This window comes from Carassius gibelio, chromosome B16 (assembly GCF_023724105.1).
Source record: "Carassius gibelio isolate Cgi1373 ecotype wild population from Czech Republic chromosome B16, carGib1.2-hapl.c, whole genome shotgun sequence".
Lineage (NCBI taxonomy): Eukaryota > Metazoa > Chordata > Actinopteri > Cypriniformes > Cyprinidae > Carassius > Carassius gibelio.
Window position 1 is genome coordinate 31,852,164 of NC_068411.1, and position 17,929 is coordinate 31,870,092.

Genomic DNA, 17,929 nt, shown 5'->3' on the forward strand with positions numbered 1-17,929 from the left:
TGAATATAAGCAGGTTTGCGCCAGGTTAGTACATGGATGGGAGACTGCCTGGGAATACCAGGTGCTTTAAATGTTTGGATATTTTTCACGAATTATATAATAATCTGGCAAAAAAAAAAAAAAAGAGTCAATGCCCGATCTCTGAATCTTAGCAGGTTTAGATCTGGTTAATACTTGGATGAGAGACCGCCAAGGAATACCAGGTGCTTTAAGCTTTTGGAATTTTTTCACTTAGTATATAATAAATTTGGCAAAAAATAGAGTCAGTGCCCGATCTCTGAATATAAGCAGGTTTGGGCCAGGTTAGTACATGGATGGGAGACTGCCTGGGAATACCAGGTGCTTTAAATTTTTGGATATTTTTCACAAATTATATAATAATCTTGCAAAAAAAAAAAAAAAAGAGTCAATGCCCGATCTCTGAATCTTAGCAGGTTTAGGTCTGGTTAGTACTTGGATGAGAGACCGCCTAGGAATACCAGGTGCTTTAAGCTTTTGGGGTTTCTTTCCTACTTTTATAATGTACTGGCGAGTAGATTGGCTGATCTTTAAATAGCCTTCTCTTTGCAGCAGTCTTCGCTTATGGCCATACCAGCCTGGCTATGACCGATCTTGTCTGATCTCGTAAGCTAAGCAGGTTTGGGCCTGGTTAGTGCCTGGATGGGAGACCGCCTGGGAATACCAGGTACTCTAAGTTTTTTTGAAATTTTTCACTTAGTATATAATAATTTTGCCAAAAAATAGAGTCAATGCCCGATCTCTGAATATAAGCAGGTTTGCGCCAGGTTAGTACATGGATGGGAGACTGCCTGGGAATACCAGGTGCTTTAAATGTTTGGATATTTTTCACGAATTATATATTAATCTTGCAAAAAAAAAAAAAAAAAAAGAGTCAATGCCCGATCTCTGAATCTTAGCAGGTTTAGGTCTGGTTAGTACTTGGATGAGAGACCGCCAAGGAATACCAGGTGCTTTAAGCTTTTGGAATTTTTTCACTTAGTATATAATAAATTTGCCAAAAAATAGAGTCAATGCCCGATCTCTGAATATAAGCAGGTTTGGGCCAGGTTAGTACTTGGATGAGAGACCGCCTAGGAATACCAGGTGCTTTAAGCTTTTGGGGTTTCTTTCCTACTTTTATAATGTACTGGCGAGTAGATTGGCTGATCTTTAAATAGCCTTCTCTTTGCAGCAGTCTTCGCTTATGGCCATACCAGCCTGGCTATGCCCGATCTTGTCTGATCTCGGAAGCTAAGCAGGTTTGGGCCTGGTTAGTGCCTGGATGGGAGACCGCCTGGGAATACCAGGTACTGTAAGCTTTTTTGAAATTTTTCACTTAGTATATAATAATTTTGCCAAAAAATAGAGTCAATGCCCGATCTCTGAATATAAGCAGGTTTGCGCCAGGTTAGTACATGGATGGGAGACTGCCTGGGAATATCAGGTGCTTTAAATTTTTGGATATTTTTCACGAATTATATAATAATCTGGCAAAAAAAAAAAAAAAAGAGTCAATGCCCGATCTCTGAATCTTAGCAGGTTTAGGTCTGGTTAGTACTTGGATGAGAGACCGCCAAGGAATACCAGGTGCTTTAAGCTTTTGGGGTTTCTTTCCTACTTTTATAATGTACTGGCGAGTAGATTGGCTGATCTTTAAATAGCCTTCTCTTTGCAGCAGTCTTCGCTTATGTCCATACCAGCCTGGCTATGCCCGATCTTGTCTGATCTCGTAAGCTAAGCAGGTTTGGGCCTGGTTAGTGCCTGGATGGGAGACTGCCTGGGAATGCCAGGTACTGTAAGCTTTTTTGAAATTTTTCACTTAGTATATAATAATTTTGCCAAAAAATAGAGTCAATGCCCGATCTCTGAATATAAGCAGGTTTGCGCCAGGTTAGTACATGGATGGGAGACTGCCTGGGAATACCAGGTGCTTTAAATGTTTGGATATTTTTCACGAATTATATAATAATCTTGCAAAAAAAAAAAAAAAGAGTCAATGCCCGATCTCTGAATCATAGCAGGTTTAGGTCTGGTTAGTACTTGGATGAGAGACCGCCAAGGAATACCAGGTGCTTTAAGCTTTTGGAATTTTTTCACTTAGTATATAATAAATTTGGCAAAAAATAGAGTCAATGCCCGATCTCTGAATATAAGCAGGTTTGCGCCAGGTTAGTACATGGATGGGAGACTGCCTGGGAATACCAGGTGCTTTAAATGTTTGGATATTTTTCACGAATTATATAATAATCTTGCAAAAAAAAAAAAAAGAGTCAATGCCCGATCTCTGAATTTTAGCAGGTTTAGGTCTAGTTAGTACTTGGATGAGAGACCGCCAAGGAATACCAGGTGCTTTAAGCTTTTGGAATTTTTTCACTTAGTATATAATAAATTTGGCAAAAAATAGAGTCAATGCCCGATCTCTGAATATAAGCAGGTTTGCGCCAGGTTAGTACATGGATGGGAGACTGCCTGGGAATACCAGGTGCTTTAAATTTTTGGATATTTTTCACGAATTATATAATAATCTGGCAAAAAAAAAAAAAAGAGTCAATGCCCGATCTCTGAATCTTAGCAGGTTTAGGTCTGGTTAGTACCTGGTTGAAAGACCGCCTAGGAATACCAGGTGCTTAAAGCTTTTGGAATTTTTTCACTTAGTATATAATAAATTTGGCAAAAAATAGAGTCAATGCCCGATCTCTGAATATAAGCAGGTTTGGGCCAGGTTAGTACATGGATGGGAGACTGCCTGGGAATACCAGGTGCTTTAAATTTTTGGATATTTTTCACAAATTATATAATAATCTTGCAAAAAAAAAAAAAAAAAGAAGAAGTCAATGCCCGATCTCTGAATCTTAGCAGGTTAAGGTCTGGTTAGTACTTGAATGATAGACCGCCAAGGAATACCAGGTGCTTTAAGCTTTTGGAATTTTTTCACTTAGTATATAATAAATTTGCCAAAAAATAGAGTCAATGCCCGATCTCTGAATATAAGCAGGTTTGGGCCAGGTTAGTACTTGGATGAGAGACCGCCAAGGAATACCAGGTGCTTTAAGCTTTTGGAATTTTTTCACTTAGTATATAATAAATTTGGCAAAAAATAGAGTCAATGCCCGATCTCTGAATATAAGCAGGTTTGGGCCAGGTTAGTACATGGATGGGAGACTGCCTGGGAATACCAGGTGCTTTAAATGTTTGGATATTTTTCACGAATTATATAATAATCTTGCAAAAAAAAAAAAAAAAGAGTCAATGCCCGATCTCTGAATCATAGCAGGTTTAGGTCTGGTTAGTACTTGGATGAGAGACCGCCAAGGAATACCAGGTGCTTTAAGCTTTTGGAATTTTTTCACTTAGTATATAATAAATTTGGCAAAAAATAGAGTCAATGCCCGATCTCTGAATATAAGCAGGTTTGCGCCAGGTTAGTACATGGATGGGAGACTGCCTGGGAATACCAGGTGCTTTAAATGTTTGGATATTTTTCACGAATTATATAATAATCTTGCAAAAAAAAAAAAAGAGTCAATGCCCGATCTCTGAATTTTAGCAGGTTTAGGTCTAGTTAGTACTTGGATGAGAGACCGCCAAGGAATACCAGGTGCTTTAAGCTTTTGGAAATTTTTCACTTAGTATATAATAAATTTGGCAAAAAATAGAGTCAATGCCCGATCTCTGAATATAAGCAGGTTTGCGCCAGGTTAGTACATGGATGGGAGACTGCCTGGGAATACCAGGTGCTTTAAATTTTTGGATTTTTTTCACGAATTATATAATAATCTGGCAAAAAAAAAAAAAAGAGTCAATGCCCGATCTCTGAATCTTAGCAGGTTTAGATCTGGTTAGTACTTGGATGAGAGACCGCCAAGGAATACCAGGTGCTTTAAGCTTTTGGAATTTTTTCACTTAGTATATAATAAATTTGGCAAAAAATAGAGTCAGTGCCCGATCTCTGAATATAAGCAGGTTTGGGCCAGGTTAGTACATGGATGGGAGACTGCCTGGGAATACCACGTGCTTTAAATTTTTGGATATTTTTCACAAATTATATAATAATCTTGCAAAAAAAAAAAAAAAAGAGTCAATGCCCGATCTCTGAATCTTAGCAGGTTTAGGTCTGGTTAGTACTTGGATGAGAGACCGCCAAGGAATACCAGGTGCTTTAAGCTTTTGGAATTTTTTCACTTAGTATATAATAAATTTGCCAAAAAATAGAGTCAATGCCCGATCTCTGAATATAAGCAGGTTTGGGCCAGGTTAGTAATTGGATGAGAGACCGCCTAGGAATACCAGGTGCTTTAAGCTTTTGGGGTTTCTTTCCTACTTTTATAATGTACTGGCGAGTAGATTGGCTGATCTTTAAATAGCCTTCTCTTTGCAGCAGTCTTCGCTTATGGCCATACCAGCCTGGCTATGCCCGATCTTGTCTGATCTCGAAAGCTAAGCAGGTTTGGGCCTGGTTAGTGCCTGGATGGGAGACCGCCTGGGAATACCAGGTACTGTAAGCTTTTTTGAAATTTTTCACTTAGTATATAATAATTTTGCCAAAAAATAGAGTCAATGCCCGATCTCTGAATATAAGCAGGTTTGCGCCAGGTTAGTACATGGATGGGAGACTGCCTGGGAATATCAGGTGCTTTAAATTTTTGGATATTTTTCACGAATTATATAATAATCTTGCAAAAAAAAAAAAAAAAAAAAAAAAAAAGAGTCAATGCCCGATCTCTGAATCTTAGCAGGTTTAGGTCTGGTTAGTACTTGGATGAGAGACCGCCAAGGAATACCAGGTGCTTTAAGCTTTTGGAATTTTTTCACTTAGTATATAATAAATTTGGCAAAAAATAGAGTCAATGCCCGATCTCTGAATATAAGCAGGTTTGGGCCAGGTTAGTACATGGATGAGAGACTGCCTGGGAATACAAGGTGCTTTAAATTTTTGGATATTTTTCACGAATTATATAATAATCTGGCAAAAAAAAAAAAAAAGAGTCAATGCCCGATCTCTGAATCTTAGCAGGTTTAGGTCTGGTTAGTACTTGGATGAGAGACCGCCAAGGAATACCAGGTGCTTTAAGCTTTTGGAATTTTTTCACTTAGTATATAATAAATTTGGCAAAAAATAGAGTCAGTGCCCGATCTCTGAATATAAGCAGGTTTGGGCCAGGTTAGTACATGGATGGGAGACTGCCTAGGAATACCAGGTGCTTTAAGCTTTTGGGGTTTCTTTCCTACTTTTATAATGTACTGGCGAGTAGATTGGCTGATCTTTAAATAGCCTTCTCTTTGCAGCAGTCTTCGCTTATGGCCATACCAGCCTGGCTATGCCCGATCTTGTCTGATCTCGTAAGCTAAGCAGGTTTGGGCCTGGTTAGTGCCTGGATGGGAGACCGCCTGGGAATGCCAGGTACTGTAAGCTTTTTTGAAATTTTTCACTTAGTATATAATAATTTTGCCAAAAAATAGAGTCAATGCCCGATCTCTGAATATAAGCAGGTTTGCGCCAGGTTAGTACATGGATGGGAGACTGCCTGGGAATACCAGGTGCTTTAAATGTTTGGATATTTTTCACGAATTATATAATAATCTTGCAAAAAAAAAAAAAGAGTCAATGCCCGATCTCTGAATTTTAGCAGGTTTAGGTCTAGTTAGTACTTGGATGAGAGACCGCCAAGGAATACCAGGTGCTTTAAGCTTTTGGAATTTTTTCACTTAGTATATAATAAATTTGGCAAAAAATAGAGTCAATGCCCGATCTCTGAATATAAGCAGGTTTGCGCCAGGTTAGTACATAGATGGGAGACTGCCTGGGAATACCAGGTGCTTTAAATTTTTGGATTTTTTTCACGAATTATATAATAATCTGGCAAAAAAAAAAAAAAAAGAGTCAATGCCCGATCTCTGAATCTTAGCAGGTTTAGATCTGGTTAATACTTGGATGAGAGACCGCCAAGGAATACCAGGTGCTTTAAGCTTTTGGAATTTTTTCACTTAGTATATAATAAATTTGGCAAAAAATAGAGTCAGTGCCCGATCTCTGAATATAAGCAGGTTTGGGCCAGGTTAGTACATGGATGGGAGACTGCCTGGGAATACCAGGTGCTTTAAATTTTTGGATATTTTTCACAAATTATATAATAATCTTGCAAAAAAAAAAAAAAGAGTCAATTCCCGATCTCTGAATCTTAGCAGGTTTAGGTCTGGTTAGTACTTGGATGAGAGACCGCCAAGGAATACCAGGTGCTTTAAGCTTTTGGGGTTTCTTTCCTACTTTTATAATGTACTGGCGAGTAGATTGGCTGATCTTTAAATAGCCTTCTCTTTGCAGCAGTCTTCGCTTATGGCCATACCAGCCTGGCTATGCCCGATCTTGTCTGATCTCGTAAGCTAAGCAGGTTTGGGCCTGGTTAGTGCCTGGATGGGAGACCGCCTGGGAATACCAGGTACTCTAAGTTTTTTTGAAATTTTTCACTTAGTATATAATAATTTTGCCAAAAAGTCAATGCCCGATCTCTGAATCTTAGCAGGTTTAGGTCTGGTTAGTACTTGGATGAGAGACCGCCAAGGAATACCAGGTGCTTTAAGCTTTTGGAATTTTTTCACTTTGTATATAATAAATTTGCCAAAAAATAGAGTCAATGCCCGATCTCTGAATATAAGCAGGTTTGGGCCAGGTTAGTAATTGGATGAGAGACCGCCTAGGAATACCAGGTGCTTTAAGCTTTTGGGGTTTCTTTCCTACTTTTATAATGTACTGGCGAGTAGATTGGCTGATCTTTAAATAGCCTTCTCTTTGCAGCAGTCTTCGCTTATGGCCATACCAGCCTGGCTATGCCCGATCTTGTCTGATCTCGTAAGCTAAGCAGGTTTGGGCCTGGTTAGTGCCTGGATGGGAGACCGCCTGGGAATGCCAGGTACTGTAAGCTTTTTTGAAATTTTTCACTTAGTATATAATAATTTTGCCAAAAAATAGAGTCAATGCCCGATCTCTGAATATAAGCAGGTTTGCGCCAGGTTAGTACATGGATGGGAGACTGCCTGGGAATACCAGGTGCTTTAAATGTTTGGATATTTTTCACGAATTATATAATAATCTGGCAAAAAAAAAAAAAAGAGTCAATGCCCGATCTCTGAATCTTAGCAGGTTTAGATCTGGTTAATACTTGGATGAGAGACCGCCAAGGAATACCAGGTGCTTTAAGCTTTTGGAATTTTTTCACTTAGTATATAATAAATTTGGCAAAAAATAGAGTCAGTGCCCGATCTCTGAATATAAGCAGGTTTGGGCCAGGTTAGTACATGGATGGGAGACTGCCTGGGAATACCAGGTGCTTTAAATTTTTGGATATTTTTCACAAATTATATAATAATCTTGCAAAAAAAAAAAAAAAAAGAGTCAATGCCCGATCTCTGAATCTTAGCAGGTTTAGGTCTGGTTAGTACTTGGATGAGAGACCGCCTAGGAATACCAGGTGCTTTAAGCTTTTGGGGTTTCTTTCCTACTTTTATAATGTACTGGCGAGTAGATTGGCTGATCTTTAAATAGCCTTCTCTTTGCAGCAGTCTTCGCTTATGGCCATACCAGCCTGGCTATGCCCGATCTTGTCTGATCTCGTAAGCTAAGCAGGTTTGGGCCTGGTTAGTGCCTGGATGGGAGACCGCCTGGGAATACCAGGTACTCTAAGTTTTTTTGAAATTTTTCACTTAGTATATAATAATTTTGCCAAAAAATAGAGTCAATGCCCGATCTCTGAATATAAGCAGGTTTGCGCCAGGTTAGTACATGGATGGGAGACTGCCTGGGAATACCAGGTGCTTTAAATGTTTGGATATTTTTCACGAATTATATATTAATCTTGCAAAAAAAAAAAAAAAAAAAGAGTCAATGCCCGATCTCTGAATCTTAGCAGGTTTAGGTCTGGTTAGTACTTGGATGAGAGACCGCCAAGGAATACCAGGTGCTTTAAGCTTTTGGAATTTTTTCACTTAGTATATAATAAATTTGCCAAAAAATAGAGTCAATGCCCGATCTCTGAATATAAGCAGGTTTGGGCCAGGTTAGTACTTGGATGAGAGACCGCCTAGGAATACCAGGTGCTTTAAGCTTTTGGGGTTTCTTTCCTACTTTTATAATGTACTGGCGAGTAGATTGGCTGATCTTTAAATAGCCTTCTCTTTGCAGCAGTCTTCGCTTATGGCCATACCAGCCTGGCTATGCCCGATCTTGTCTGATCTCGGAAGCTAAGCAGGTTTGGGCCTGGTTAGTGCCTGGATGGGAGACCGCCTGGGAATACCAGGTACTGTAAGCTTTTTTGAAATTTTTCACTTAGTATATAATAATTTTGCCAAAAAATAGAGTCAATGCCCGATCTCTGAATATAAGCAGGTTTGCGCCAGGTTAGTACATGGATGGGAGACTGCCTGGGAATATCAGGTGCTTTAAATTTTTGGATATTTTTCACGAATTATATAATAATCTGGCAAAAAAAAAAAAAAAAGAGTCAATGCCCGATCTCTGAATCTTAGCAGGTTTAGGTCTGGTTAGTACTTGGATGAGAGACCGCCAAGGAATACCAGGTGCTTTAAGCTTTTGGGGTTTCTTTCCTACTTTTATAATGTACTGGCGAGTAGATTGGCTGATCTTTAAATAGCCTTCTCTTTGCAGCAGTCTTCGCTTATGTCCATACCAGCCTGGCTATGCCCGATCTTGTCTGATCTCGTAAGCTAAGCAGGTTTGGGCCTGGTTAGTGCCTGGATGGGAGACTGCCTGGGAATGCCAGGTACTGTAAGCTTTTTTGAAATTTTTCACTTAGTATATAATAATTTTGCCAAAAAATAGAGTCAATGCCCGATCTCTGAATATAAGCAGGTTTGCGCCAGGTTAGTACATGGATGGGAGACTGCCTGGGAATACCAGGTGCTTTAAATGTTTGGATATTTTTCACGAATTATATAATAATCTTGCAAAAAAAAAAAAAAAGAGTCAATGCCCGATCTCTGAATCATAGCAGGTTTAGGTCTGGTTAGTACTTGGATGAGAGACCGCCAAGGAATACCAGGTGCTTTAAGCTTTTGGAATTTTTTCACTTAGTATATAATAAATTTGGCAAAAAATAGAGTCAATGCCCGATCTCTGAATATAAGCAGGTTTGCGCCAGGTTAGTACATGGATGGGAGACTGCCTGGGAATACCAGGTGCTTTAAATGTTTGGATATTTTTCACGAATTATATAATAATCTTGCAAAAAAAAAAAAAAAGAGTCAATGCCCGATCTCTGAATTTTAGCAGGTTTAGGTCTAGTTAGTACTTGGATGAGAGACCGCCAAGGAATACCAGGTGCTTTAAGCTTTTGGAATTTTTTCACTTAGTATATAATAAATTTGGCAAAAAATAGAGTCAATGCCCGATCTCTGAATATAAGCAGGTTTGCGCCAGGTTAGTACATGGATGGGAGACTGCCTGGGAATACCAGGTGCTTTAAATTTTTGGATATTTTTCACGAATTATATAATAATCTGGCAAAAAAAAAAAAAGAGTCAATGCCCGATCTCTGAATCTTAGCAGGTTTAGGTCTGGTTAGTACCTGGTTGAAAGACCGCCTAGGAATACCAGGTGCTTAAAGCTTTTGGAATTTTTTCACTTAGTATATAATAAATTTGGCAAAAAATAGAGTCAATGCCCGATCTCTGAATATAAGCAGGTTTGGGCCAGGTTAGTACATGGATGGGAGACTGCCTGGGAATACCAGGTGCTTTAAATTTTTGGATATTTTTCACAAATTATATAATAATCTTGCAAAAAAAAAAAAAAAAAGAAGAAGTCAATGCCCGATCTCTGAATCTTAGCAGGTTAAGGTCTGGTTAGTACTTGAATGATAGACCGCCAAGGAATACCAGGTGCTTTAAGCTTTTGGAATTTTTTCACTTAGTATATAATAAATTTGCCAAAAAATAGAGTCAATGCCCGATCTCTGAATATAAGCAGGTTTGGGCCAGGTTAGTACTTGGATGAGAGACCGCCTAGGAATACCAGGTGCTTTAAGCTTTTGGGGTTTCTTTCCTACTTTTATAATGTACTGGCGAGTAGATTGGCTGATCTTTAAATAGCCTTCTCTTTGCAGCAGTCTTCGCTTATGGCCATACCAGCCTGGCTATGCCCGATCTTGTCTGATCTCGTAAGCTAAGCAGGTTTGGGCCTGGTTAGTGCCTGGATGGGAGACCGCCTGGGAATGCCAGGTACTGTAAGCTTTTTTGAAATTTTTCACTTAGTATATAATAATTTTGCCAAAAAATAGAGTCAATGCCCGATCTCTGAATATAAGCAGGTTTGCGCCAGGTTAGTACATGGATGGGAGACTGCCTGGGAATACCAGGTGCTTTAAATGTTTGGATATTTTTCACGAATTATATAATAATCTTGCAAAAAAAAAAAAAAGAGTCAATGCCCGATCTCTGAATTTTAGCAGGTTTAGGTCTAGTTAGTACTTGGATGAGAGACCGCCAAGGAATACCAGGTGCTTTAAGCTTTTGGAATTTTTTCACTTAGTATATAATAAATTTGGCAAAAAATAGAGTCAATGCCCGATCTCTGAATATAAGCAGGTTTGCGCCAGGTTAGTACATGGATGGGAGACTGCCTGGGAATACCAGGTGCTTTAAATTTTTGGATTTTTTTTTCACGAATTATATAATAATCTGGCAAAAAAAAAAAAAAAGAGTCAATGCCCGATCTCTGAATCTTAGCAGGTTTATATCTGGTTAATACTTGGATGAGAGACCGCCAAGGAATACCAGGTGCTTTAAGCTTTTGGAATTTTTTCACTTAGTATATAATAAATTTGGCAAAAAATAGAGTCAGTGCCCGATCTCTGAATATAAGCAGGTTTGGGCCAGGTTAGTACATGGATGGGAGACTGCCTGGGAATACCAGGTGCTTTAAATTTTTGGATATTTTTCACAAATTATATAATAATCTTGCAAAAAAAAAAAAAAAAAGAGTCAATGCCCGATCTCTGAATCTTAGCAGGTTTAGGTCTGGTTAGTACTTGGATGAGAGACCGCCTAGGAATACCAGGTGCTTTAAGCTTTTGGGGTTTCTTTCCTACTTTTATAATGTACTGGCGAGTATATTGGCTGATCTTTAAATAGCCTTCTCTTTGCAGCAGTCTTCGCTTATGGCCATACCAGCCTGGCTATGCCCGATCTTGTCTGATCTCGTAAGCTAAGCAGGTTTGGGCCTGGTTAGTGCCTGGATGGGAGACCGCCTGGGAATACCAGGTACTCTAAGTTTTTTTGAAATTTTTCACTTAGTATATAATAATTTTGCCAAAAAATAGAGTCAATGCCGATCTCTGAATATAAGCAGGTTTGCGCCAGGTTAGTACATGGATGGGAGACTGCCTGGGAATACCAGGTGCTTTAACCCCTTTAAGTGCGAACATCGCCGACGGCCCCAGTTTATTATTGTTTCACTTTCACAGCACATTAAACATCATGGTCTTACTTCATCTGGACAAACTGTGCATCAATTGAAAGTTTAAAGACTCTAGTTTCGATATTTGACCAATATTTTGATAAAACATTGTTGCAGTGACAGATATTTAGTGATTTATGTCAGAAGTGCAAAATAATAAATCCGTATTATGCCACATTTTGAATAGAAATTAATCACTAACTAATATTCAGTCAGGTCAGCAGCGGTTTATTTGTGTTCACATAGACTCACTGAACAGCGTCAATAAGGATTTATAGACAAAAGATGCATATCTGCGGAGATATATGGATATTTTTACTGATGTTTACTTCATATTTCTTCAGACAGAATCGTCATTTCTATTCATTTTCCACGGATTTACGCGATCTGATGATAAACAGTCTCTCCCAGCGATCTGTGTGTGCGCAGTGGTGTCAGCTCGTGTGGTGTGTGACTCAGACTCTGATTGGGCCTTGCCAAATGTCAATCTTACAGTGTCATATATGGACACCGCCACATCGTGTCACATGCTTCCTGCACACTTCCTGGTAGTTATCTGGCCAAAACAACACTGAAACACCTCTGTACACACAAAATATCCAAATAATAAACCCGCGATTACGATAGTAAAGCTTGGTATGAGAATTTCTTGAGATCTGGGGCGTTTTAATAAAAAAAATCGAAAATGTACATGGAAAATGCTAACTTGTGCAGCGATGAAAAAGGCTACAAATAACATATTTTTACAACAGTAAACGACCAAATTCCATCCCTGATCGCTAAAGGAAGTTATTATAAACACTCGATCGGGGTTTAAAGTGAGTTTTGAGTAAAAGTGTGTTAATAATTTCATAAATTTTCTGCTGTAGCTAGATGCTAACGTTAGCTACAATGCTACTAATAGCAGGTGCTTTTCTTCTTCATAATGCATTTTTGTCTCAATAATTCACGTAAGGTCGTAAGAAAATGTTTTGTTGTATTTTTATAGTAAGACTTTTGATAAATAAGGGCTAAATGCAAAGAGAGACTGAAGTGAGATCGCTGCTTTGTTGCTTTGTAAAGCCTGAAAAACCACAATCAAGGCTAATAAAGGTGGAATAAAAACAAAAGAATAATGATAAAAGAATAATGCGGATAATGTGTCGTACCTGGCGGAGGTGTGAAAGACTCGTTTGGTGAGAACAATACAATCATGAAACGGGCAGTTTTCACAGCCAAACACACATATAAAACACACATCAGTGTTTACATGTGAGATCTTACAGAGATGACAAGGGCCATAAATCAATCTGATTAGCCTTCTCTAAAAACACACATGACATGGCCTTAGAAAATATTTCATAAAATTCACAGTTTTACAGATTCGATTATGACATTTTTTATGAAGTTTTGGAAGACTTGTGGCCTTAGCTACACTGTGTTTTCAAACTCATTTCCTACATCAACAATTTTTTAAATACATTTAAAACATATGTTTTTAATATTTTTATTTTTGTTTTTATGTTTGAGCTTATATATCTCTATTATCATAACAGTCTGAGTGATTCTGATTCCTGAACAGTAAACTTTAAAGTGTCAGCTTTGTGAACAAAGGTTGAATATGTATCTAGTCAGAAAGAATCATGAGCAGAAACCTTTTTATTTTGGGTATGTCATTTCTGTCTCCATGCCAAAAAAGGGGGGTTACTAGTAAGGGGTTAAATGTTTGGATATTTTTCACGAATTATATATTAATCTTGCAAAAAAAAAAAAAAAAAAGAGTCAATGCCCGATCTCTGAATCTTAGCAGGTTTAGGTCTGGTTAGTACTTGGATGAGAGACCGCCAAGGAATACCAGGTGCTTTAAGCTTTTGGAATTTTTTCACTTAGTATATAATAAATTTGCCAAAAAATAGAGTCAATGCCCGATCTCTGAATATAAGCAGGTTTGGGCCAGGTTAGTAATTGGATGAGAGACCGCCTAGGAATACCAGGTGCTTTAAGCTTTTGGGGTTTCTTTCCTACTTTTATAATGTACTGGCGAGTAGATTGGCTGATCTTTAAATAGCCTTCTCTTTGCAGCAGTCTTCGCTTATGGCCATACCAGCCTGGCTATGCCCGATCTTGTCTGATCTCGTAAGCTAAGCAGGTTTGGGCCTGGTTAGTGCCTGGATGGGAGACCGCCTGGGAATACCAGGTACTGTAAGCTTTTTTGAAATTTTTCACTTAGTATATAATAATTTTGCCAAAAAATAGAGTCAATGCCCGATCTCTGAATATAAGCAGCTTTGCGCCAGGTTAGTACATGGATGGGAGACTGCCTGGGAATATCAGGTGCTTTAAATTTTTGGATATTTTTCACGAATTATATAATAATCTTGCAAAAAAAAAAAAAAAAAAAAAAAAAGAGTCAATGCCCGATCTCTGAATCTTAGCAGGTTTAGGTCTGGTTAGTACTTGGATGAGAGACCGCCAAGGAATACCAGGTGCTTTAAGCTTTTGGAATTTTTTCACTTAGTATATAATAAATTTGGCAAAAAATAGAGTAAATGCCCGATCTCTGAATATAAGCAGGTTTGGGCCAGGTTAGTACATGGATGGGAGACTGCCTGGGAATACCAGGTGCTTTAAATTTTTGGATATTTTTCACGAATTATATAATAATCTGGCAAAAAAAAAAAAAAAGAGTCAATGCCCGATCTCTGAATCTTAGCAGGTTTAGGTCTGGTTAGTACTTGGATGAGAGACCGCCAAGGAATACCAGGTGCTTTAAGCTTTTGGAATTTTTTCACTTAGTATATAATAAATTTGGCAAAAAATAGAGTCAGTGCCCGATCTCTGAATATCAGCAGGTTTGGGCCAGGTTAGTACATGGATGGGAGACTGCCTAGGAATACCAGGTGCTTTAAGCTTTTGGGGTTTCTTTCCTACTTTTATAATGTACTGGCGAGTAGATTGGCTGATCTTTAAATAGCCTTCTCTTTGCAGCAGTCTTCGCTTATGGCCATACCAGCCTGGCTATGCCCGATCTTGTCTGATCTCGTAAGCTAAGCAGGTTTGGGCCTGGTTAGTGCCTGGATGGGAGACCGCCTGGGAATACCAGGTACTCTAAGTTTTTTTGAAATTTTTCACTTAGTATATAATAATTTTGCCAAAAAATAGAGTCAATGCCCGATCTCTGAATATAAGCAGGTTTGCGCCAGGTTAGTACATGGATGGGAGACTGCCTGGGAATACCAGGTGCTTTAAATGTTTGGATATTTTTCACGAATTATATAATAATCTTGCAAAAAAAAAAAAAAAAGAGTCAATGCCCGATCTCTGAATCATAGCAGGTTTAGGTCTGGTTAGTACTTGGATGAGAGACCGCCAAGGAATACCAGGTGCTTTAAGCTTTTGGAATTTTTTCACTTAGTATATAATAAATTTGGCAAAAAATAGAGTCAATGCCCGATCTCTGAATATAAGCAGGTTTGCGCCAGGTTAGTACATGGATGGGAGACTGCCTGGGAATACCAGGTGCTTTAAATGTTTGGATATTTTTCACGAATTATATAATAATCTTGCAAAAAAAAAAAAAAAGAGTCAATGCCCGATCTCTGAATTTTAGCAGGTTTAGGTCTAGTTAGTACTTGGATGAGAGACCGCCAAGGAATACCAGGTGCTTTAAGCTTTTGGAATTTTTTCACTTAGTATATAATAAATTTGGCAAAAAATAGAGTCAATGCCCGATCTCTGAATATAAGCAGGTTTGCGCCAGGTTAGTACATGGATGGGAGACTGCCTGGGAATACCAGGTGCTTTAAATTTTTGGATATTTTTCACGAATTATATAATAATCTGGCAAAAAAAAAAAAAAAAGAGTCAATGCCCGATCTCTGAATCTTAGCAGGTTTAGGTCTGGTTAGTACTTGGTTGAAAGACCGCCTAGGAATACCAGGTGCTTAAAGCTTTTGGAATTTTTTCACTTAGTATATAATAAATTTGGCAAAAAATAGAGTCAATGCCCGATCTCTGAATATAAGCAGGTTTGGGCCAGGTTAGTACATGGATGGGAGACTGCCTGGGAATACCAGGTGCTTTAAATGTTTGGATATTTTTCACGAATTATATAATAATCTTGCAAAAAAAAAAAAAAAAAAGAAGAAGTCAATGCCCGATCTCTGAATCTTAGCAGGTTAAGGTCTGGTTAGTACTTGAATGATAGACCGCCAAGGAATACCAGGTGCTTTAAGCTTTTGGAATTTTTTCACTTAGTATATAATAAATTTGCCAAAAAATAGAGTCAATGCCCGATCTCTGAATATAAGCAGGTTTGGGCCAGGTTAGTACTTGGATGAGAGACCGCCTAGGAATACCAGGTGCTTTAAGCTTTTGGGGTTTCTTTCCTACTTTTATAATGTACTGGCGAGTAGATTGGCTGATCTTTAAATAGCCTTCTCTTTGCAGCAGTCTTCGCTTATGGCCATACCAGCCTGGCTATGCCCGATCTTGTCTGATCTCGTAAGCTAAGCAGGTTTGGGCCTGGTTAGTGCCTGGATGGGAGACCGCCTGGGAATGCCAGGTACTGTAAGCTTTTTTGAAATTTTTCACTTAGTATATAATAATTTTGCCAAAAAATAGAGTCAATGCCCGATCTCTGAATATAAGCAGGTTTAGGTCTAGTTAGTACTTGGATGAGAGACCGCCAAGGAATACCAGGTGCTTTAAGCTTTTGGAATTTTTTCACTTAGTATATAATAAATTTGGCAAAAAATAGAGTCAATGCCCGATCTCTGAATATAAGCAGGTTTGCGCCAGGTTAGTACATGGATGGGAGACTGCCTGGGAATACCAGGTGCTTTAAATTTTTGGATTTTTTTCACGAATTATATAATAATCTGGCAAAAAAAAAAAAAAAGAGTCAATGCCCGATCTCTGAATCTTAGCAGGTTTAGATCTGGTTAATACTTGGATGAGAGACCGCCAAGGAATACCAGGTGCTTTAAGCTTTTGGAATTTTTTCACTTAGTATATAATAAATTTGGCAAAAAATAGAGTCAGTGCCCGATCTCTGAATATAAGCAGGTTTGGGCCAGGTTAGTACATGGATGGGAGACTGCCTGGGAATACCAGGTGCTTTAAATTTTTGGATATTTTTCACAAATTATATAATAATCTTGCAAAAAAAAAAAAAAAAGAGTCAATGCCCGATCTCTGAATCTTAGCAGGTTTAGGTCTGGTTAGTACTTGGATGAGAGACCGCCTAGGAATACCAGGTGCTTTAAGCTTTTGGGGTTTCTTTCCTACTTTTATAATGTACTGGCGAGTAGATTGGCTGATCTTTAAATAGCCTTCTCTTTGCAGCAGTCTTCGCTTATGGCCATACCAGCCTGGCTATGCCCGATCTTGTCTGATCTCGTAAGCTAAGCAGGTTTGGGCCTGGTTAGTGCCTGGATGGGAGACCGCCTGGGAATACCAGGTACTCTAAGTTTTTTTGAAATTTTTCACTTAGTATATAATAATTTTGCCAAAAAATAGAGTCAATGCCCGATCTCTGAATATAAGCAGGTTTGCGCCAGGTTAGTACATGGATGGGAGACTGCCTGGGAATACCAAGTGCTTTAAATGTTTGGATATTTTTCACGAATTATATATTAATCTTGCAAAAAAAAAAAAAAAAAAAGAGTCAATGCCCGATCTCTGAATCTTAGCAGGTTTAGGTCTGGTTAGTACTTGGATGAGAGACCGCCAAGGAATACCAGGTGCTTTAAGCTTTTGGAATTTTTTCACTTAGTATATAATAAATTTGCCAAAAAATAGAGTCAATGCCCGATCTCTGAATATAAGCAGGTTTGGGCCAGGTTAGTAATTGGATGAGAGACCGCCTAGGAATACCAGGTGCTTTAAGCTTTTGGGGTTTCTTTCCTACTTTTATAATGTACTGGCGAGTAGATTGGCTGATCTTTAAATAGCCTTCTCTTTGCAGCAGTCTTCGCTTATGGCCATACCAGCCTGGCTATGCCCGATCTTGTCTGATCTCGGAAGCTAAGCAGGTTTGGGCCTGGTTAGTGCCTGGATGGGAGACCGCCTGGGAATACCAGGTACTGTAAGCTTTTTTGAAATTTTTCACTTAGTATATAATAATTTTGCCAAAAAATAGAGTCAATGCCCGATCTCTGAATCTTAGCAGGTTTAGGTCTGGTTAGTACTTGGATGAGAGACCGCCAAGGAATACCAGGTGCTTTAAGCTTTTGGAATTTTTTCACTTAGTATATAATAAATTTGGCAAAAAATAGAGTCAATGCCCGATCTCTGAATATAAGCAGGTTTGGGCCAGGTTAGTACATGGATGGGAGACTGCCTGGGAATACCAGGTGCTTTAAATTTTTGGATATTTTTCACGAATTATATAATAATCTGGCAAAAAAAAAAAAAAAAGAGTCAATGCCCGATCTCTGAATCTTAGCAGGTTTAGGTCTGGTTAGTACTTGGATGAGAGAC

The 17,929-nt window shown here is 38.6% G+C and overlaps 3 non-coding genes and 14 pseudogenes across 3 annotated transcripts; all 17 read left to right on the forward strand.

Moving 5' to 3' along the window:
- Positions 1-578: 578 nt before the first annotated feature.
- LOC127975716 (uncharacterized) lies at positions 579-697 on the forward strand (annotated as a pseudogene).
- A 503-nt stretch (positions 698-1,200) lies between these two features.
- On the forward strand, positions 1,201-1,319 carry LOC127975747 (5S ribosomal RNA). The gene has a single exon (XR_008157601.1). It is a non-coding gene; the product is annotated as a 5S ribosomal RNA (ribosomal RNA).
- A 364-nt stretch (positions 1,320-1,683) lies between these two features.
- Positions 1,684-1,802, forward strand: LOC127975714 (uncharacterized; annotated as a pseudogene).
- Positions 1,803-4,386: 2,584 nt separating this feature from the next.
- On the forward strand, positions 4,387-4,505 carry LOC127975561 (uncharacterized; annotated as a pseudogene).
- Positions 4,506-5,294: 789 nt separating this feature from the next.
- Positions 5,295-5,413, forward strand: LOC127975576 (uncharacterized; annotated as a pseudogene).
- A 917-nt stretch (positions 5,414-6,330) lies between these two features.
- On the forward strand, positions 6,331-6,449 carry LOC127975691 (uncharacterized; annotated as a pseudogene).
- A 352-nt stretch (positions 6,450-6,801) lies between these two features.
- LOC127975577 (uncharacterized) lies at positions 6,802-6,920 on the forward strand (annotated as a pseudogene).
- Positions 6,921-7,562: 642 nt separating this feature from the next.
- On the forward strand, positions 7,563-7,681 carry LOC127975692 (uncharacterized; annotated as a pseudogene).
- Positions 7,682-8,184: 503 nt separating this feature from the next.
- LOC127975748 (5S ribosomal RNA) lies at positions 8,185-8,303 on the forward strand. Its single transcript, XR_008157602.1, has one exon. It is a non-coding gene; the product is annotated as a 5S ribosomal RNA (ribosomal RNA).
- Positions 8,304-8,667: 364 nt separating this feature from the next.
- On the forward strand, positions 8,668-8,786 carry LOC127975715 (uncharacterized; annotated as a pseudogene).
- A 1,337-nt stretch (positions 8,787-10,123) lies between these two features.
- On the forward strand, positions 10,124-10,242 carry LOC127975578 (uncharacterized; annotated as a pseudogene).
- A 922-nt stretch (positions 10,243-11,164) lies between these two features.
- On the forward strand, positions 11,165-11,283 carry LOC127975693 (uncharacterized; annotated as a pseudogene).
- Positions 11,284-13,536: 2,253 nt separating this feature from the next.
- LOC127975570 (uncharacterized) lies at positions 13,537-13,655 on the forward strand (annotated as a pseudogene).
- A 787-nt stretch (positions 13,656-14,442) lies between these two features.
- LOC127975694 (uncharacterized) lies at positions 14,443-14,561 on the forward strand (annotated as a pseudogene).
- A 1,342-nt stretch (positions 14,562-15,903) lies between these two features.
- On the forward strand, positions 15,904-16,022 carry LOC127975580 (uncharacterized; annotated as a pseudogene).
- A 778-nt stretch (positions 16,023-16,800) lies between these two features.
- LOC127975696 (uncharacterized) lies at positions 16,801-16,919 on the forward strand (annotated as a pseudogene).
- A 503-nt stretch (positions 16,920-17,422) lies between these two features.
- Positions 17,423-17,541, forward strand: LOC127975749 (5S ribosomal RNA). Its single transcript, XR_008157603.1, has one exon. It is a non-coding gene; the product is annotated as a 5S ribosomal RNA (ribosomal RNA).
- Positions 17,542-17,929: the final 388 nt, after the last annotated feature.